Raw genomic sequence first — 23,036 nt, 5'->3', positions numbered from 1 at the left:
TGCGCAGGACGGGGGAGGGGCTTGGGGACGGCGGGTGGGCCTGCGGCCCTGGGGTCGGGGTCCGCAGGGACTCACCGTCTCTGCAGCAGCTCCTGGGCCACGGCGGGGCGGGCGGCGGGAGCGGCGGCGGCGCCCGCTGAGACGGCTGAGGCGGCGGCGGTGCCGGCTGAGGGGGCTGAGGCGGTACCGGCTGAGGGGGCTGAGGCGGCGGCGGCGGTACCGGCTGAGGGGGCTGAGCCGGCGGCGGTACCGGCTGAGGAGGCTGAAGCGGCGGCGGCGGTTCCGGCTGAGGCGGCCGCTGCTGTTGCCGGAAGGACTTGAGGGACTCCAAGGCCTTCACTGGCTTTTCCAGGGTCGCCATGGCGGCCTTCTGCCCCTGGGGACAGCCCCGGGAGTCGCCGGGCCGACTGGCAGCTCCGGTCAGAAGCGGTGGCAGTGAACGGGGGTCGGGGCCGCCAGCAGGTGCGGGACCCAAGCGCCCAGCCATCTTGGAGCCGTCCCGACAGCCCCCGCGGCCCTGCGTCCTGCGTCCTGCGACGCTCCGCCGGTGGGGCGGGGCCGGGCCGCGGGATTGACAGCCGGAGGCAGCGCCCTCCGCCAATGGCTGCCGCGCCCGCTCCTTGGGCTCAAAGAGCCGCCACGGCTGCTTGAATCACTGCGTTCTTCCCGGCGAGCGGCAAGGGGCGAGGGGTACTGCACGGAGATCGAGAGGGCTGCCCGGGGGCGGAGTTGCATGTCACGGCGAGGAGGGTGGGGAGGGCCGGGTGACTTCTGATTGAGGGTCTCTCTCGGCGAGGGGCGTCCTCTCTCGGCGGAAGCCCCTCTTGGAGATGGGCGTCCCCGGCCGATGCCTCGCGGGTGGCAGGGAGGGCGGGCAGTGGGCTGGGAGCCCGAGACCCCCGCGGGGCCCTTGCCAACCCCGCGGCGCTGGCGGAAGGCGGGCTCGCCGGACAGCCTGCAGGGGAGGGAGGGGGAAGTGAGCTCGCCCCGCGCGGAGCCAGAGGACCCTCAGGGCGGAAGCCCAGGTGTGGAGGGAGAGGGGCCCTGGGGGGCAAGTCTGCAGCCGGAGAGGGAGCGGAGGGGATTGGGGGAGGCCCTGGGTCAGGCATGGGTGGTAAGAAGTTCCCTGGTCAGTGCCTGCTGCCAGAGAGGCTGGGCAGGTGCAGCGAGAAGCAGCTTTGACCCCTGAGACGCACCTCCCAGCAGATCCCAGCAGATAGGCGCTGACACGGTCTTCCTTGGTGCCTGTCACCGAGGGTTTCTGGTCTCCGGACGCGTGCGGGGCTCTGGGCTTTCCTCTGCGTGAGCCCTGGCCTGATAGCCGACTCTGCTTCTGACACTTGAGCCGCCCGCCTGGGCCTGCGCGCCGGCTCTCGTGTGCGCGTCCGGCTGACGTGGCCAGTGGTGCCACGGAGCGGAGTCCCTTTACATCTCTAAGGCTGGGGTATTTTCCTAGAGAGAAGTTTGGCTTGCCCCGAAAGTACCACCTTCCCCCATTCCCACCCACAGCCATTCAGAAGTAGAGGACCAGCATTGAGAGTCTAGGATCAAAGAGCTATGCTTTGCTTCCGTTACCACAGCTTCGGTGAATGTGCACCATCTCTCATCCTTCACTGCATATCTCTATTAGAGTCCTTTCATCACAAAGGCAGCAAGATGAACAGTGGGCTGGGCTGTCCCTCCTGATCTAGCAAAATATGATTTCAGTTTTTTGGACCTCTGCAACCCTCTTGGACTAAACAGATTTCCACTACTTATCAAGATGATATTCCTTTGGGCTCCAAGAAGGGACTGCGGCATTTCCCACAACTGCAATTAATTTCTCACACATGTGGTTAGTTAATTAGCTTCTGTCTTTCCTGCAAAGCTGTAAGTGCCTTAAGGGCAGGGACCCATCACTTGATGCTACTTTCAAGGCACAGCCAGCTCCTCGCTGTCACCTGCTGGCCCACATGATTCCTCCCCTCCTGCCTAAGGGCCTCTGAGCTTGCTCTTCCCTTGGCCTGCAGAGCTCTTTCCCAGACACCTTCACAGCCTGCATATTCCCCTCACCTGCTGTCTTTTTCTCCTTAGCACTTACCCCTGTCTAACAGATTGTACATTTTGCATATTCTCTTGCTTGGGTTTCTCTCCCAACTAGAATCTTTATAATGTCCCTATATTTCAGGAACTACAACCTTGAACAAATAATTAGATATGCCAAAATATTATTGCTATAGTTCCCTACATGTAAAATTTGGATTATTTTTGACATAATGTGATTAAATAACAATCTCTTAACTTTCAGGTACACAGTAGGACTCTATTCTAAAATTATAATAGGCTCACCCTATTTGGAAATGGCTATGGCCCCAGGTTTTATCAGCCTGATACTACTAATGTTCAAATTAAAAATTTTCCTTTACTCACTCTTTGGATGAAAGTTGGCTTTCCTTATACACCAGGCTACATGCTAACAAACTCATAAGCTACAATAACAATCATAACTGTCACACAGACCAGAATATTCCTATCAGCCCAACTCTTACTGATGTTTATTTTAGTCTGTGTGACAGTTACAATTCTAACTGTCCATTAGTAAACTGGCATTCTGGTTTTTAAAAAATAAATTACTTTCTCATTCACCTTTGTTCATCTTGCCATGAAACCACCTGGAGCGAGGATCATCTTGCAGCAAATGATACTGACATTGTTTCTTGTGGGCTGACATATATGGCGGCAATGGCCGGAGCAATTAAGGACATGGATAAAAATTAGGTGGCTTGGAGAAGGCAAAATAGGAGCAATTAGGTTGTTTGAAGACACTCCCATCAGGAGATGATGAAAAACAATATGGTGCCCCATTAATTCTTTCACCACCCGGAAGAACCCAGGAAAGCTGATTCCAAATTCAATTCCAAAATCAAGTGATCTTTAAAAAAAAAAAATCAAATGCTGGATATTGTCCACAGTTGGGAAAAATAATTTGCAAATTCATCATAGTTTCTTGGTACACAGTTTGTCGTGTTTGGATTACACGTTCTCTGTTCAAATGAAGCTACTAATATTAAAACAAGTGAAAAGGTTTTTGAATTTTGATGTTTGAATTTCATATTGATATTTTCAATAATAGAGACAGATTCAACCAACATTTTGATGTTGAATATAACTGTAATTTACTCATAAGTAGAACTTCAGTAGTTGTCTCCAAAACAACACTTCAACTGAGTGCTAGCAAAATATTGATTCATTTCTGAATTGTTTTTTCCCAAATGAAGACTTAATTCTTGTCTTTCAGTAAAATATATAGTCAATGCCCCATTTTCTCTTTTATCATTAATCATATATGGTATTCCATTATGTACTAATGACAGTAACTTCTGGAAGTTATTGAATTTTACAAATGACTGTTACTAAAGGAAATAAAAAACTAGGCTATGGCATCACTATCCTGCTATTGTAGTAAGTAGATATATTTTAATTATGATATTTTGTAACATGCCAGGAACTGCTTTCTAGTGCTTTTTGTAAAGCAATGAAATCTTGGTAATTTTATAGCTGACTATCATTCCTTACTATTAAGCTGGTCACTGGAAATGTAAAGTGATACTGCTGATGGGATTATGAAAATTAGATTTTGGGATCACTGAAGTTTGAGCCATTGTGTGACTATAATTTCCGTAATTAATTATCCCAGAAAGAATTTCATTTTGTTATATGCTGATGTCACTGCTTTTGTGTTGCTCCCTGGAATGACTTTTGTGAACATGTTGGTCATCAGTGAAAACCAGCTGCCTATTTTTTTAAAATTGAAACATAGTTGATTTATAATATTATGTTAGTTTCAGGTGTACAGCATAGTGATTCAATATTTTTATAGATTATATCCCCTTAAAACCATTACAAAATAATGGCTATATTTCACTGTGCTGGATCTGTCCTAATGAATGGCTAGTTTGAGAGGAATACTAGCTTTCAATCTGACAGTAGTCACTTGCGTAACCTTGGACAAATAATTTCAATTTTCTAGGCTCTTGCTATTCAAAGAATTCAGTTCTACATTCTTGCTGATGTCTGGTACTAGGTCCCCAAGCCAGAGAATGCCCCACCTGATAATACTGACCCTCTTGACCCCCCATTTACTTATAAGAAGCCTTGTGGTTGAGGAATTCCTCCACAGTCATCCCTGGTGTCCCCAACTTGTACCCCTTGGTTCACTACTTGTTATTTACTGTCTTAAGCTGCTATAACAGAATGCTGTAGGCTGCGTGGCTGATAAACCACCATCATTTCTGCACATGGATTTACTGAATCCCTTACACACTGCTTTGACTTCTTACATAGTGTGGTAATGGGCTCATCCCTATGACATTTGTAGTCCTCTCATTTTCAGTGTCATCCAGAGGTAGATGACTTTTTAGAAGGATGACACTGACCTTATGACTCAGCTATAGTGATGATTCTGGGATACTGTCTTGAGGGATGCAATATATACTCTAGGCCTACAGCCCAAATATATTGCCATTTCTTTAATGGTCAGAATATAAGAAATCTGGGAAGCCATCTGGGTAGGTGGAGCTGGTGCTTCTCGTGAACATACTTAATGATTCATTTGCAAAGTAACTGCTTCATGGCCAAGATTTTAAACTCTATTGATTGAAGACTTTAGTGCCCAAAAGAGGAATTTTTCTTCCTAGAGACAAATAATGATTCCACTGCATTAGTAGGCAAGTCTTCCATATGCCGTTTCAGGAGTTGGGGGTAAGGGGGCACAGATCTTTGTTTTGCTGGAGTATTTCTCATAGCATGGGGAAAATATGGTTGCTACTTCCCCACAGGATGTAAGAGGAATACAGTTGAAACCTGAGGAGCCTCCATACGGCACCTCTGTGTACTGTGATGCTAGCGGTAAAGAGTCAGAAGACCACAATTATCTTTTATGTGCAGAATCTCAAGGGCTTTTGGGGAACAAACTTGTGTCTGGTTCCAGTCTCCTCTTCCCTAAATAGAGGCAGCAGAGATGGGGCAGGGAAGGAGGAGAGGGGTTGTAGTTCTCAGACTTAGGCAATCATCAGAACATCTGTAGGGGTTGTTAAAACACAGACTGCCAAGCCTCATCACAGAGTTTCAGATTCAGTAGGTCTAGAGTGGGGGGTGATAATCTGCATTTCCACCAAGTTCCCAGGTGATACTGATTAATGGTAATCCTGGGACCACACTTTGAGAACCACTGCTTAGGGCCACCTCTTCCTAGACTCCCAGATATGAACATGATAAAATCCACTCTACCCTCAAATTCCCATCAACTGATATGATGGTCTCCTTTCTTCTGAACTTTGGTCTGAGAGAGAAATTGGGCAACTTGTGTTCCATTCCAAGCTTCCCTTAAACGTGTCTGTCTCCTCACAATACCTGTGGCCAGAAAGGGTGGACTTGCAGTTAAATCCTCCAACTCTCTTGGGGTTTTCCTCTATGTTACAGAAGAAAGTCTATCACTCAGAGGTGGCCACACTGTTGATAGGCTAATGGTGGATAAAGGAATTCAGAAATCTCCACTGTACCACTACAGAGGCCAGACTCTAGATTACTAACTGAATGGAAAGGTCCAGAAAATCAGTTCTAAGACTCAAATTTAATCTATGATTCTGGCTGGCCCCCCAGTTTTACTTTCCTTTGAGCAGTTAGGTTCTGCTTGGACTCCATGGAAGATTTCAGAGGGAAGTTAGATTAATCAGTTTAATTCTAACCAAATAGCAGTTTGTATCTGAAAATAGGAGAAGGTAGGGTGGGCTTGTGTGAACACAAATGCACAAGCAAGAGCAGGAGCATCAGGAGCTATGTGGTGGGACACAGTAAACGGTTCACTGCCTGACTCCCCCTCTGAGGGAGGCACACTTTACACACAGAGTGGGGCCCCAGGAGCTACATCATCAGTGTTTCCACACTTCCCGGCCAAAGCTGATTGATCTACATCTGACCTAGATGAGCTCATGGGATTTTCTCCCTCAGAAATGTAAACAGAGACTGGCTAAACCTGAGCTTTATTAATGTAAACCCTTGTAGAAAATAATCATGCAATCCTACTGCTGAGAACCCCAACACTGCCCTGACATGTTCTCTGCCCAAGACATAGCAATAACTTTAGATTTGAGAGAGACATAGAGACAGAGACAGAGAAACTGTAATAAGTTGATTTTATGTGAAGTTAGCTGCAATTGATTTACTTTTCTTATAACCAAAAGTATATTATCTAATATACAGGTCCTATGCCAAATTCTTTACAAAAATTATTATACTAAATCATGACTGACTAGCCCCTTGATGGCAGGAATTACCCTCATTTCATAAATGAAGAAATGAGTTTAGTTCCTGCATTTACACACCTAGAGAGCAAGACCAACCTAAGACCTGGCCTTGGGTCTGATGGACTTCAAAGTTCTTAGTTTTTCTACTGCCTCCCTCACTCCTGAAGGAGGTGGAGCTAGGGCCCTAATGCCATCTAGACATCTAATTTTAAGCCATCTGGTTTCCAGGACCTTTAAGATCCAGTGCCTCTTTTTGGAGTTTAAAGTATGATTGGGGAAATAATTTTTTTAAAGGAAATAACGTAAAGAAGACCACCAGCACCAAGACAGTGTCTCATACTACATAAGGAGAAGTCAATACATTTGCCTAACTTCTGAATTATAAATTCTTTAATGAAATGTTATGATTACTTATAAGTACACAATGGAATTTGAACGAGGTCAAGAAACAATGCCTAGAAAAGGTCATAGTTTACTTACTAGTAGGCTTTATAATTACTGTATCAAAAGATAATTCAAAAGGCAAACCTCTGATTACATGCACTTATACTGTAAAAGCTAAAGCAGATGCTTCTAAAGTTGTTAAAAACAATACTCTAACATCATTAAGGACTTTGTCTTATAACTTTATTTGCAGCATTAACATTTTCTAAGTCCTTTCAAATACTTAACAGACTGGTCAACATCTAACCAGCCCCTGACCAGATTATCATAAGTTCCAAATTAATCCAATTTAAGGAGATTTTATTTTAAGTTCAGCTTTTCATTAGCTCTTCACAGGCATCTCTGAACATAAACATTGGAAGCCCTTGAAATTTATTAATACATTGTAACTTTTGACTAGGCTGTCGATCTTCTGATCTTTAGCCAAGTTAATACTGAAATGAAGCTAACACAGAGGAACAAAGGAAACAAAATCATCTTCAAAACATCTAAGAAATTGTGTTCAAGGACACAGAGGTGTTCTTCAAAAGCTATTCACAGGCTGTGAATTATTGATAAATTGAAGAAATGAACAGAAAATTTCAAACTATTGGATCAGAATAAATAAAACATTATTGCTGTGTTGATTAAATATATGACAGATGATTTAAATATTTCCCTCTTCTAATTACAATTCATGTTAAATTGAATTTTAAAGCCTTACGCTGCTAATTGTTTTATTTGTTTTTGTTTTTCTTTAAATAGATTATAAGCTCTTTAAAGTATTAGGTCTCACACTCATGTTTCCCTGCAATGCCTAGAATGGAGCTGAGTAAATAAAGTAGGAATAACAAATGTCTTATTTCCCATTTCCACTTTAGTGGTACTGTCTGTCTAGGGAGAAGTACACAGAGAAAGATTGTGAATTCATGACTGGACTACACCAAGCAAGACTGCAGATGATTGATTAGTGATGTCTGCTCTGAGCTCAAGAGGAGAAAGTACAGCATGCATGCCACCTGTTTTTCCATCTCACTTGCAGACATTCATTTCATACTTGTTAAGTAAATAAAAATGTACGCAGGAGAAAAGGATGACATCAGGTAAATTTTCCCATTGAGTTTCATCTTTATCCACATTCGATAAAAATCACACTGCGTATAAATTCATTATTAGGCATGGAATCAATAAACTTTGCAATATAAAGGAAAAGCGACTAGCTTACAAAATCATGAGATACTTTGTGATCATATCAGATCTGTTCTTTCAGATTCTTTATTCAAAACTAATTCACTTGAAATCTTCACACCTCACACTAATGGCAATCAAGAGGCCACCTGCTTTGACACTTGCCAGTGATGTGGAAAAGCTCAGCATTGTCTTGGTACAAGAAAGCTGCTCTCAATAAAATCCCCCAAAGCTCAGAAAAAAAAAAAGCCCTCTATCTAGAAAATGACAAACCCAAGGATTCTCAGAGCTAAATACATATGAACAGAATTGTACACACTGAGGCTGGTTCAAGGGCAAAACATGTGAGCAAATGGGCTAAAGTTGATCAGCCTCAAATCACTATGGGAGTTCTTCTTGCCTTCGTAGCCAGTAGTAGTTCCAGTAAGATCAGAAGAGATATAATTACATCTATCCCCTCATACACACAGAGCACACATACATCTACCCTGACTATATACCTCTAAGCCACACCTATATGAATATGCATATCTCTAAGATTTGTAGAAGTTTCAGGGAAAGTCAAGATCCCCATTAGCTTCTCTCCAGTGAGGTGTATTTAAATTCAAATAGTATGTCAAAGAAATTAGGAAATAGTTATTCCAGTCACAGTTGTGTAAATCTCTCATAGCATTTAGGCTAAGAAATACAGCAAGTTAAAACAGAAAAGAAACAAAACAAACAAAAAAAAAATTGATGAGTCTTACAGAAAATAATTAAAAGCCGTGAGTCCACCCATAGCACCTGCTACCTGACACTGGGAAGTCAGCACTTGGTGAGGTGGGTGGTCAAAAGAATCCCCAAGGCCATTGGGTTTGACCCCAATTATCTTCTATTGTAAATAGGCCATATGTCAAATTCCAGGATAAATTGGAAACATTTGATCTATCTCCTGTTCCTAGATTAATTTTAAAGATTCATTTTCTATTCTTACAGATTCTTTATTTGGGCTGCTTTACCCTTATGCTTTAAAGAAAAGACATCTTATATTTGCCTTTATATATTCAAGAAGATTCTCTCTATAAGACTAATTTGGGAAGAAGAGTATTTAACAGTCAGACAGATTTTGGAGAAAAAAAATGGCAGGAAATTATCATACCCAGAATTTAAGGAAATGACTATCCACTGAGTTTTTCATAAGAATCTATGGTAACTAAGGGGGAAAAATATCTAAGAAAACATTTATTACCATGCTTAACAGAGATGGCTGCTTTAACACATCTCCTCATTTCCCCATGCACATCATTGCTATATCCATGCAAACCAACACAAATAAATTTATCACACGTGAAAAAAACAGTCCTATGAGCCTTTGAGACATGTTTGGGGAAAAAGCTTCCTTAAAACAGACTATTAAACCTCTGAAAAGATCCTGATTTATTCAATAATGAAAATAATATTAATGTAAACCAACATGGCCTACAACCAAATAGATTCTGCATGAGTGATTCATGACAATGTGATTTTCATAAAACAATTTGGCATTAAAACTAAACAGCATAACAAAATAGAAGCTACACTGCCCATCCCCCACCAAGTACTCACGCTCCTAAATAACTTAATATGTACTTCTAAATTTTGCACACAAATAATCTATTGGAGAAAGAAGTTCTGTAGAAACCAGTGTTTTCTCTTCAAATTAATCAGAATGAAATAAGATTTATTTAAAGTCTAATTTTGAAGGGTTTTATCTATTTAGTAAAATAACCCTGAAGTTACAGAATGGTAGAGAACTTTTTTTTTCTTTTTCTTCTTTGGAAAGATGAGTCCATGGGTGTTAGCCTAATAGATGAATTGCCCTTGAAAGCATGGATAGCACCACCTTTGTGCTCATTCATATATGACCAGGGTTCTAGTTCTAAAATCAGAGATACTGTTTCTACTCCACAGATAACAGAGCAACAGCTTCAAGCAGTGGAAAGACGAAACAAAGCAATAAAGGGCTGAATGAAGAAAGAAGATCTTACTGTAATGGAAAGAAAACAGCCTCCTGCTAGTCCTGTCTGACCTTGGCTGCTACTTAATTTTGAACTTTGTGTAGTGATACTGAAGAAGTGATGAGAGGTAACTGATGAGGCAAGGGCCTCAAATGCCCCTAAGGTCACACTCAGGTCTCTCACACACAGCTCTGCTGACCTCTCTTTCTCACTGTCCCTCTGCCCCTTTCCCTCACATGACCCCGATCTCCCTCCTTACAATGCACTTCTTCCCCCAACGGCATCCTTTATTCTCTCTAAAGCCCTAAAAGAGCATCATTTTATGTTGTGAAAACAGCTAAGAAAGAAAATGTAGAAACATTTATCTTAGCCTGAAAATACATATATTGTATATACACATATGCATATACATACGGTCTAATGAACTTTCCAACTTTCCACAATAAAGCATTAATAAGACCAAAGCAAGATCCTCAGAGTATCAATGATCATTAATGATGTATCCATTGCCAGTAAGTGTTGGTGTCACATCGATGATGCATCCATAAATACACCCAATTACAATATTAAATAGCTGGCATGTATGATTAATTTACTTTCCTCAGCGAGTATACATTAAGAACTTGTTTCTAGAAAGTTTTTAATGACAGTCTCTTATTACAATGATATACCTGCTTTAGCCACGTGAGAAGTTCATCTACACCTCAGACTGACTCTTAGAAAAAGAAAAAAAATTAAACTATTTATTGTTCATAAGATCACTGAGAAGACCTGACCACACTCATAAGACAGAAAAAGACAAAAGTTCCCTAGACTTCTATTTATATATTCAGCCAAGCTTCAGTTTTCAAATATAATCTGAAACATATAACGTATGAAAGGTGGTTCTCTGAAAGTTCAGGGAGAGAGTGAGTTCTGATGGCCGTTGTTACCATCCTTGCCCCCATCACCAGCTCATCAGCCCAGAGAAGAAAGTACAAACGTGGCCTTCAGTGTGATCTCAATTATGCAGCATTATTATACACATCGTGACCTTTGATGAGCTTCCTCCACATTCTAGGAAATGTCGTAGAAATGGTCACCCCAACTGTAAGCTAGAAATTACTGCTCACCCACATGATGCCCCACCAAAGCCACCAGGTAACCGTGGGGTATTAGACAAATCACCCTGTTTTCTGGGTCACTCTTGCAGCCATGAAATGAAGACCCCTAAATATTTCTGGATTCTAAACAGGTGTTGCTCAATGGAAATTAGGAAAATTAGTCAGAACATTTTTTCTGTTTAATCTAGTACTTATAGTCAACTTGATCAGTATCTGAATCTCCAGTTTTTAGAACACTGATGGCTTTTCTTGCGGGTATTGTTTCTAATTTCTTTTATAGTTACATATTTTCCTGACACTGAGGAAAGAAGGGTTTAAGACATAAAGCATACCATTCCACTGTTTATAACAGAACTCCTAAAAGGTTTAGTATGGGGGAATGTTGAAGCTAAATGTCCTAAAATGGGGCTTGGGGATTTAGTACTCCACTTATCTGTATCATTACCTTGTGTATTTGGGGATATTTAAAATTTAATTGTACTTACGGCATTTCTGAAGTGATCAAAGCACAAACTGGGCATAATCTAATTAACAATTTTAACTTCCTCAGGAAAGAAGAGGAATGAATTGCTAAATAATGTGGGAAGAAGAAGAAAAAGAAGGGAGGGGGAGAGAAGGGTAGAGGAGGCAGGGAGGGGGAGAAGGAAGAAGAAGGAAGAGGGGAGAAGAAGAAAAAAGTTACTGGGACATTGTGCTGTACACGAGAAATTGACACATTGTAATTGACTGTACTTCAATCAAAAAAAAAAAAAAAGAATGGACTAACAAACAGTAAATTCCAGAGTGATACATTCCATCAGCTGCCCATGTCACCTATAAAAAGTGCACAAATCTATAAAACTATTTATAAACCAAGAAGAAGTCTAGAACCTGAGGGCTCTACTTTATTTCAACCCAAGCTTCAGGGTGAAAGCATTCCTTCACTCTGATGAGGGACACATGTATAATAGTACCTTTTTAACTTATTTTTAAATGTTAATGAATCTTTAAAAGGAAGTAAATCTTATACCTTTTTTGCTGCTGTTTTGCTTCATCCCCTAAAAGACAGGAATCTTCCATTCACTCAGACACAGTTATCATTACCTCAGTTCCAAATACAAATGCATCTGTTGAGTGCCTGCCATGCTCCGAGCAGTGTTTCAGGTACTGCATAGGTTACAGAGATGAGCGGTTTAATTAGGGAGAAAAACAGCAAGTGGATTATGTTGAATGGAGCATTGGGTGCAGGAAACTGCCTGCTGGAAGGAAATGGGAAAAAGTAGGCTGGAAACAAAGCATGAAGAACACATCTTCTTTGAAAATAAAATGGATATTTTGTTAGGCAAAGGAGAATTATCAAAGTTGTGTGTGTGTGGTTTTGTTGTTGTCTTTGGTCAGTTGGTTGGTGTTGTTATTGCTTGCCTAGAAAAAACATGATTAGATGATTTGAGCTTTGAGAGAATGAGTTGGGTGTCCACATGCAGGATGGAACAGAAGTAGGAGAGACAGGTGGTGGAGAGGACAGCTGAGTCATATTCAAGGCACAAACTAAGAGAAGGGTAGTGTAAATAGGGAAGAAGGGAAACAAGATTTAGCAAGTCTTAGACATGTAATCATCTGAACTTGGCAGTGATTTTGGATGTAGACATGATAGAGGAGGTATTGAAAATAATGCCTCAAAGCATCACCTCACTTTAACTGAGACAGGGGTCTCTGAAAGGGCCATGGAGGGCCAATTAAATATGTTGAATCTGAGGTCCCTGAGAGCACCGCATCTGGCATATATGTGTGCCAGGAACCTAGACATGCATACCTGGAGCGCAGAAGAGAGGATGAAATGAGAAACATGAATCTGGAAGCCTTGCCAACTGAAGTCCTTGAATTAACTGACATGAGTCACTGGTGAGATATTAGAGGGGGAAATGGAAGTTGGGAAATTAAAGATAGTCTGAAATTTCCATTAATCACAGATACTGAACCCAACCTATCTCAAATATCACCCCCATTCTTTCTTCCTCCTCACCCCCATTCAGTTATCCTTTTTCACCACCAAATATATCCTACCCTCTGTCATCACCACTTCTTATATTGCCTTCAATATTCACATTCTTAGCCAAAAGAAAGAACTCTTGTAAGTCACTCTTGGCTTTCCTTAGTCCTCAAATCCTATAGATCTCTCTCTTTGAAAATCTCTTACATCTAGCACTCTTTTTGCCAACCTAGTTCCTGAGTTTTGCGTCCTCCTTATGTCTGACTTAAACTATCAAGACCTATTCCTAACTGAAAGCTGTCTCTGGTCTCTCCCTGCTCTGTCCTTTCTCCAAATTACCTCTAAGAGGTATCTTCCTAAGAGATCAAACTGATCACACCCTCACCGTGCGTTAAAGCCTCTGAATGCTAACTCTGCACAGAATGACAGCAGCGTCTGGGTGTGATTTTTAATGCCCATGTCTACCTGTAGAAATGCTGATGTTCAAACATCACCTTTTCTGTGAGCCTTTACTTTTTGGTCCCTTCCTTAGTACTCTCCTCCCAGCAATAACCAAAAACCTTCAAGAAGTGAAAAATATACTACTACATAGCTGTGAAATGTGTAAGACTTTCATCTGATAAATTGTCTTCCAAATTAATACTGGACATTTTCATCAAGTTGTTGCAAACAGTTCTCCCCATAACACTGGTTACATGTGGAAAATCCCCAAAATGAGGCACACCAACCAAGTTACTGATGTGCCTTATATCTCTGCCTTCCAGAGTATCAGCTAAATGGCAGGAAAAGAAATGCCAATACAAATTCTTTTTTGCAGTGGACACAACAGCAATTTTATCTGACAGTGCTTCCACAAGCTACCTTAGTGAAATTCCATCTTTATCCTCAAACAACTCATTAGAATTCACACTCAACACACCATCTTGTGAGAAATTCACTTTTAGTTTTCTCTAAAGTCCCCAAAATATAATCTGATTGTATGAATAGAATGAAATAATAGAGTTTCTTCTCAGCACTTTCAATTTTTTTGGTCTTTTTCTGATCATACCAATAAAAAAATTCAAAAGTGTTTGAACATAGGAGAGTAAATTAGAGCTGAAGCAGGAGAGATGCCTTGTAGACAGCCACGGAGTACGGGGTGGGTTACTGTGTGTTTATGAGCATTGTCAAGCTCCCATTGTCTCTAGTGGAAATGGTGATGTAAAAATTATGCCTCTGCTCTTGGGGAATGAAAATCACATAAACTGTCTCCTGTAAATCATATTTTGCTCGTCTAAGTGGATCAGACGAGAGAGAAGGAGAAGGGGCCTCCATGGCGAGGAGCTTTGATCATTTTGATCAAACACAGACCACCTATCAGCTTCCAAGTGCCACCATGCGTCATACACATTTTCAATATTGTGTCAGAATAGCTACCAGTCATTGTCATTCAGATAAAAAAGGGATTGTAATTAAACATACGAATGGATCCAGACATTTTAATCATGTTCTCTATCTATTTTTCAAAGCAAGCCTGCTGTCTTTTCAGCAGTCCCCTGGAACAGCCCTAGGATGACAATGTGCATGCTAACTGAATTCATGTCCCATGCAGATGGCGCAAGGCCATCTGTTGCTTATTGTGTGGGTCCTCTGTTTTGCAGACTCAAATATGAAAATGCAGAAAGTAAAAAGCCAATTATGGAGCCCAGGGCAAGGGAGCAGACTGTTTGATTTTTCTTTCTCTGCTGCTGTCCCTTTGGAGGACATGATTACAGAAATGAGAAACGCTCCCCTCCCCCCTCAGTCCTCCTGGCCTCATGATACAATCAGTGTCATGAAACGAGGCCATTTCCCCGCTGCTTCTTGCCTTAGTCTCATTCACCTCGACCAGAAAGAGACCCCACTCCCAACTCCGAGCACAGACAATCAGAAAGGGGAGGGGCTGCCCTGACTCGGGGACACGGACTCAAGAGGAGGCAGGGCCCGAAACGTCCTCTGTTACTTACAGAAGCTGATCGCTGGGCTTGCCAAACATTCTCCCCAGCCCAGTGAAGACTGGGGAATGCGAAGTATGCGCAGGGGAAAGAGCTGTGCCTGGTAAACACAGACGGGATCATTAAAGACAAGGAGTCTTAAAAGTGCCGTTAACAAACCTTGCGGAGGAGGACTCGCTCAGGTGCAGCCTCGGGAGACCTAACCCTGCCTCCCTCAGGGCAAAGGCCAGGGGCGGAACTGAGATGCGGAGAACATTTCCTACCAGTTATCAGGGGCCCGGCACCCTGAGGAGTGCTTCCACCTTCATTGTTCTCCAGTCCTCACAACACTGTCCTTTTGGAAATGAAGAACCTACAATTCAGAAAGATTAAATTGTTTGTTAAGGTTACCCAGCTAGGAAGTCACAGAGCAGGGTCGATTCATATCCGGGTCTTTTCCCTCCGAGCACATGACACTTTCCTTCATGCCACGTGCTCCCCCAGCCTCGGGTGGCCCGAATCAACCTCTTTCTTCACTCTCCACACAGCACAAACTTTATAACTTGGAAAACACCCATCCCTCTTATCTTTCATGGGACGTAGTCAGCTTTTGCCTTAACAGAAGACAGGAAAAATATTTGTTTCATTGTTTCAATGAGTCCAAGTTGAGGATTTACTTTCCCAAATAACTGCAGGCTGCCTGGAGACGGGAGTGGAACATTTCCACCACAGGAGTTGCCTGAGTGGACAAAGTCACCAAAAGGGTAAAGGACACTGCTGTCCCCCATCACTCTTCCACCCCACCCGCGCAGCTCCCCGTTTAAATCCAAACTCGAACACTACTTTTTGAGCATTGACTATATGTCAAGAACACATACATATTAATTCATTTGCAGCCTTAAAGCAAGCCCGTGAGATGAATGACAACAGCCCCTCCATCACCTGAGCCTAAAGAAGTGAGGCTCAGGGAAAGGAAAGGGATTGCTGGTGACACTCAGCTATTGGAAACGGAGGCCATTTCCCACTGCCATGTCTGGCCCCATCATCTCGGTGCCTGATTTTTCTTATCCTTCCCATCAAACCCCATCTCTCATATTGTAGACTAGCTCAGAGCCCTCATCCACTCATCATCCTCTCCCCCAGCAGCTCAGCTTCCTCACCCTGCCTCCAAATCCCACACCCATCTCCTTGCTTACAGCAGAGGTTCTCACACTTTGTTGTGTTTAGAAATCACATGAAGAGCTTGGTCAGTTTCCTATGTCCATGCCCAGATTCAGCAGTCCTCAGTTCAATAGGTCAGGGTGTGGCCTGAGACTGCATTTCTGACAAGCTCACAGATGATGGTAGTGGCTACCCATGGTCTGGTGGCTACTCTGTAAGAGCCTCTGCCAGCCTGAGTGTAGTCTCTCTGCTACTTTCCCATGGCTGCAGGCCTTCCTCCTCTCCGGCAGAAGAGCTGACATGTTTGGACCCTCTCAACCTCGCCCTCAGACTAACCAGGACCACCAGAAAGATGTGTTCTGACACCCTGTGCCCTGACCTGGCTTCAGTGGGAAGCCTCCATCCTCACAGGCTTATTTCTTCCTCTAGAAAGGAGCCCTTTCTCAAGGGTTTTAGAACTAGACTTCTGCTACTGGATATAACCTTGAGCTAATGACATGAACTTTATGCCTCAGATTCAACATCTGCAAAACTGGCATTAAAATGTTTACTTTATAAGATACAGGAAAGATCAAAAGAAGGAGTATAGGAGTGACATTCCCAGGACAACGCCTGACCCGGAGGAGATGCCCAGACCACATCCGTTCACTCATTCCTCCTTTCCTTCCCCTCTTGGGATGTGTGAAGTTCAGCGCCGGCCTCCAAACGCTGCAGCAGCCGCTCAGCGCAGGGACGAAACCGCCCAGGCAATGAAGAATGGTGGCAATGTGCAGCTGCCACACTCCAGGCATTTTCAGAAACTGTGAGGGTGCCTGCACTGCTGACGGCTCTGTCGTTGGTGTATGGAGCAAGGGGAATTTGATTCTGTCCCACTATATGCTGGATACTTTGAGAGAGTCACAGAAGCCGGGGCCCTCAATGTAAGGAGAGCTGGAGAGGCTAGATTTGCTCTCTGCCCTGGGACCTCCTCCCGGAGGACGTGGGTGGGAACTGAGGGGGTGCTCCAGCTTAACCCCTGAAAAAGAGCATTGAACCCAACAACTCTTTAAGCTTTTTCATTTTCTCCTTTTCAAAAATCCCTTAATCTCTCAAATTGTATAAATATTAACATTCTTGTAGTACACTTTTTTTCTCTTAATCTTTTAATTTCTGGTTTGTACAGTTTTGTTATTCATTATTCCCTGCTTTCTTTGTCTTCCTGCTTTTACCATTTAGTCTAATTTAATGCTTTTTTGTTTCTGAATGTTGTCTACTTACTTTAATTTCATGTCTTTCATCAGCGGTTTTCCTTGTAATTTTAATTGTATATACAATGCAGGATAATTTCAGAGAAATCACATATTACAAACAAGCAAAATGAATTTTTTTTAAATCATACTCCCATTCACCCAAAGATAATCACATACCACATGTAGTTGTATATGATTCCAAACTATTCTCCTGGAAGAATATTCTGAATTTCCTATTAGGTTGGCTATTTTAATCCTTTTTAACAGTGTAGACATTTGTTTTGTTTTGGTATTTTCCCAATTCTCTGGTTTAGTTTTCTCACCTCTTTGTTTTGTTGTCAACACTGTATTCTGGCTTTCCTTAACCCAACACATTTTTACTCCTCTATTAGTTTTCTTATACTATTTATGTTCATTCTAGCTTTTAAAATAAAGTCTTTGTTACTATTCTGATTAAGTTTTTCATTTACTTTGCTTGTTATTGTTTAGGAGTTTCCATTTTTTAATTCTTTTCATTCTGAGTTTATGAATGACCAACAGATAGAGTTCCCCAAAAGAGATGGTTAAGGATTCACAACAGTCCGGCAAACTCCTCATAATACAGATCATAACCCTCTCGATGCTGAATCACCTAAAAGTTACTTGATGCATGTAAGAAAACCCATAAGTTGCATTTCTTCCCAAGATCATAGTCATTTTCCCCGAGTGGATATTATTCTTGGGCCATGGGAACAGTACAGCCCTCTTCCACACGTCTCCTCCAGTTCCACATTATGGGAGTTATATGACCCAACAGCTATAGTGTAGATCATAACAGACATTCAGAAAGAATTGGTTGCTACAAGTTGGATGCCAAGGGGAGAAGGAGGTTCCATTCAGGCAGGACTCTCAGGATAAAGCCTGTCTGGTTTTAACAGGGAACTTGAAGACATCAAAACATCTAATAACAGTCCATGAACAGAGCCATTATTACAGGCTCCACAACCAAGTTTTTAGAATCCTACATCCACTTGTCTCTGATCTATTATCACCAGTATGACTCACTATTCATTTAATCGGGGTCCCAGGATAACCTGCTTAGTGTCTAAGTCTCCCAAACTCCACTGCTTTATTAAAAAGACCAAAGATGAGTTAACCCACGTGGAAGCAAATGTGCTCTGTAGCACTTAGGGCCCACAACAATGGCCTCTTCCTTTTTTTTTTTTTAATCATAAGTCTGTTTTCCAGTCCAAAACCCTTCAAGATACAGGGGAGCAGATCAAACAGTTTCTTACGTCATAGCTAGATGCTGAATGGATTGGTTTGAGTTCCTGGAAAATAACCTGATTAACTTAGTCTGATTTCTCTGATTTGTTGTTTCTTTTACTTTCCACACCACATATGTACTCTGATTGGAGGCATAACCAAGAGAGAAATTCACTTTTTTGGTTGGGACTTTCTCATTGGCATCTCCATCCACCAGCCCGATGCCCAGTACCACAGTCCTCTTCCCCCACCCTCACTTTGTCCCGCTAAGGGCTCAGGTTCTGGGCATCCCTCATATGCCAGTCTCCACTCTCTCCAGTTTGCGGTAACTATCCTCAGTCACTTAACTCTTCACTCACTATTTCTTGCCTTTATGTTAATTATTTGGGCTAAAGCGTCCTGAAAACTCTCATATCAAAGAGAACAAAACCATTCCGTGCTTTTATCTGACTAAATTGGGTGGCTCATTTCAGGTCAAATCATGCAACTAATAACCCCCAAGATGTGTCATCCCAAACTCACTAGATTCTCAGCAAAGTCCCTTCTTAAGAACAACCTTCCCCTTGTGGAATGTGTCTGAATAAAATCTTAAATGTAAAGATCCTAAACAGACAGCTTTTCACCCACAGGTTAGCGAGAGTGCCATCTTGGCATTTGCATGGGGAAAATGCCCTCCTGGACATGAGGACAGGCAGGGCCTTCTGACCTCAGACCCTGCTCGGGGCTGACACAGCTCCTAGATGCACTGAGGGAGAACCTCATCCTTCTCACCTTGATTCTTTTTCTCTAATAAAATGTACAGAATATGCCTTGATGTTTATGCTCAGTTGAAAGCCAAGCATCCCCACTTGTTTATTTGAAAACTCCCCATATTTTGCAATGTCAGATGTGGGTAAGAATTTTCCCTGCAGTTTATGAAATCACAAACCATAACATTCACTTTAGAAATTTTCTCATTCAGTTCTTTTGTTTCACAGATGAGGAGACCGAGGCCCAGAAAAATTAAATGAATTTTCCAACACCAAAGGGTTAAGAATCCAGACCTCAGTAATTCCAGCTCAGAGATTTTCCCACAACAGACACAATTCTTCCCACACTCAGTGAGCATTTACCACCCGCCTGCCCCAGCCAGAGCCCTAGGGTCTGCCTGGAGTTTGCTAAATGCAGCCTCCACTTTCCTTGCCAACTTACTTGGATCAAGTTTCACAACAGTTGTGCATTTGAGCTTGGACATCTTCTGTGGCAGCTTTAGAAATAGCCACCTACTCCCTATTAAGGAAAGGGATAGCATGAAATGAGATTCTCCCATTACAATTGCACTGATTTCTACCAGCGTCTGGTAAGGAACTGCTTCCCAGCACCTCTCCCAGCTACACTGTAAGCCTCTCAATAGCAGCACCTCTGTCTTCATTTACAATCATTTGTCTTTCCATTTTAGTCAGCTTCATGCCCCAAACCAAACAACACCTCACACATTATTAAAACAATGACCGCGTGTCCTTTATGTCACACACTCTCTATGATGGCAAATAAGCTGCTAATAAATTCCCTGTGTGTGGCCAGGTTATCTGTCCTTATTAATTGGGATACTGAAGCCTACTCACCTGTTTCAGAGTGGCAGGACAGCCTCAGCGCTCAGAGATTACCCTGGTGGAACATTGGCAGGAATTAGTTATGTCTTAGATCCAGTAGTTTATCAGAGAGTTTGTGGAAAGGTGACCAGGAAGCAAGCTTTGGGTTGAAAAAGAAAAATACTGAAACTAAGCCAGAAAAATACCACTCTCTCATTCTCTAACTCAGCCCCACTGGGTGAAACAACACGTATCACCATTACAGATAAAGGAGGAGTTGCTGAAGAATTGTTCCCTGGCTCAGGAGACTTTTTCCCTCTTCATTTCTTTGTGAGCATTTGCCTTTGAAGCTTCCCTGCTGCAAGACCTTGTGTTATACACGAAAGCATCAGGCCGACGACTTCTAAAGCCAGCAGGAAAACAGCACCAAGAGTTTTAGAGTTTCTGAGCATCAATTCCCCTAATGGCCCAAAAGTAAGCTTTGAGCAAAAGAGACTGCACTCAAAACACAGCAACACTTTCCCAAGCACCAGACAGGACTTGAGTGTGATGTCCTCACTAACCCGAAAATTGTTGGAAGGGTTTGCTTTGAAGTTCATTGCTGAGCACAGCACATGGATGCCAAATGTCATCCCCTCCTGGCTTAAATAGGTGCCAAGGGAAGACCTCCACCCAACTAGCCCCTCCTCTTTTGATGGCCTAACACAGTCCTAACTGGAGAGTTCAACTCCTGCTGCCTGTGGGGGAGGAGCATCATTTACCAAATGCTATGAAGTTTCCATGTGAAAAGGCATCTGTCTGAGTGATATGGCAGTCAAATCAGACAGCTTACCAAGGCTTTCCTCTAGTTTCTATTTCCATGCCTGTATTTCCTACAGCATGAGTTTCAGTATTCTCACTTTACTAATACTTTCAATGGTTATGAAGATGCACCCAATTGCACACATAAAGGTGAGTATGGGGTTGATTTTTGGGTTTTCTGGTCTTTTTTTTTTTTTGCAGTTATAGTAGTATCAATAAGAAACAATTAAAAGAAGGACTATATAAAACAGAAGTTGCCCATTGAATGCAAAGGCTTTGCTTTTTATTTTAGACCCTTTTGTATAAATCCACTCAAATATATAAGAAACAGAATTAGAAAGCTAATTTTGTATGCTGTCACCCAGAACACACTGAAAAGAAAACTAAAATAAACGCAACTTGAATTATTTTTGAAAAAGCCAAAAAGCAACCTCAACTTTAGCCCTTATTTTAAACATTATATTAAATGAAAATCACTTAAAGGAGTGGGGGTAAGATCAGTGAAGGGGATTAAGGGATGTAAACTATAGGTATAAAATAAATGAGTTCAAGGATGTAATGCACAGCACAGGGAATATAGCCAACATTTTATAATAACTTTATATAGAGTGCAAGCTATAGAAATAGTGAATCACTATGTTGTACCCCTGAAAATAATATAATCTTGTAAATCAATTACATGTCTTGTAAAAAAATTGTTTAAGACAAACTCTTAGCAGATACGATGGGCTACTCCTTGTAGTCTTTACTACTGTAGGTAAACCAACAGCAGTCATACTCTCCATGCCTCTAGGAGAGCATTATGACCCCTGACACAGCCCATCAGGACATGATGGAATTAGCCACACTTACTAAAATGACAAGGAATTCCTTATGGTGTCCCAGTGGCCTGAAAATGGTAGTGGAATTTCTCTTAGACCCTCCTCATACCCAGCATTCCATTACACACTTAGAGAATCTGATTTGGTGTCATCATATCTACTTTTTTTGTAAACATCTGAAACATTCTGCTATGTATTTTCACACATATATTTGATAATTAAATATGGAAACCCAAATAAATTCAACTTTTTAGAGCAGATCTCATGTAGTTTCTGAAAACCAGTTCAGAAATTACTGAGCATTTGCCTATATTTGGAACATTTGGAACCATAGAGAAAGATGAATGGCTGATTTTTCAAGTCTACCTAGAATGGCCTTCTTCTATGTTGTAACATTAGCAATAATTATAATACTACACATTTCTTACTGCTTTACAATTGGCAAAATAGTTTTACAGCCATCATCTCTTCCAAGAGACTGCAGGCTCCACCTTGACAGGAGTCAAGCTGCCTTGTTCAGGGTTATTTCCCTTCTGCCTAGTACAGTTACATGCTAATTACCTCTACTTTTACATGATGAGTAATTTCACTCAAGCAGGCATGCCAGGTATAAATATTTTCATTCTAGAGATGAGGAAATACAGGGTCAGAGAATTAAACGTTAATGTATATAGAAGTAAAGTAAGTAAGGGCTCAAGATGGTTCCAGAGCTAGGCCTTCTGATCCCAAGCCCTTTTCTTTCCACTGACCTCACCATGTCATCTTACATAATTTTTCTTAAGTAGCTGTTAATCCACAAACTCTTTGGTCTTTTATCATGTTACATGACCCACAAAATGACCTTGTGAGAAGAGTATGGGACAGAGTATTTCCATTTTGTTGATGTGAAAACTGAGACTCAGGATGGTTACATATCAACCTGCTAATAAGCAGCAGGGCTAGAACTAGAGCTACATCTTCAGGGTGCTCTGCATCAGAGGATCTCTCTCCTGATCCTCTTCCCAGCCCTCCAAGAGGCAGCTCCCATTTTCACATGTACTTACGGTAAGTCTGCAATGGGTGGGCAGCAGGTCAGGCACTTACACAGGGCCCACAACACTGCTCTACAATCCAAGGACTTACCTTCCTACAGCAGGTTCAGACAAGAGCACGGCTGATCATATGACAGACCCAACCATGAAAAACAGAAAAAGGGGACAGAGAGAAGGCACAGGGGTCTGTCAGTGCAACAAGGAACTAAGGTATCTAGGGCCACAAAATGCAACCCTGATCCTGACTCCAGTTCACTCTCTAATCAGGGGTAAGACACCTAC

Source organism: Camelus bactrianus, chromosome 36, assembly GCF_048773025.1.
Source record: "Camelus bactrianus isolate YW-2024 breed Bactrian camel chromosome 36, ASM4877302v1, whole genome shotgun sequence".
Taxonomy (NCBI): Eukaryota; Metazoa; Chordata; class Mammalia; order Artiodactyla; family Camelidae; genus Camelus; species Camelus bactrianus.
The sequence above is the reverse complement of the archived record's forward strand: the minus strand, read 5'-3'. Positions refer to the sequence as shown.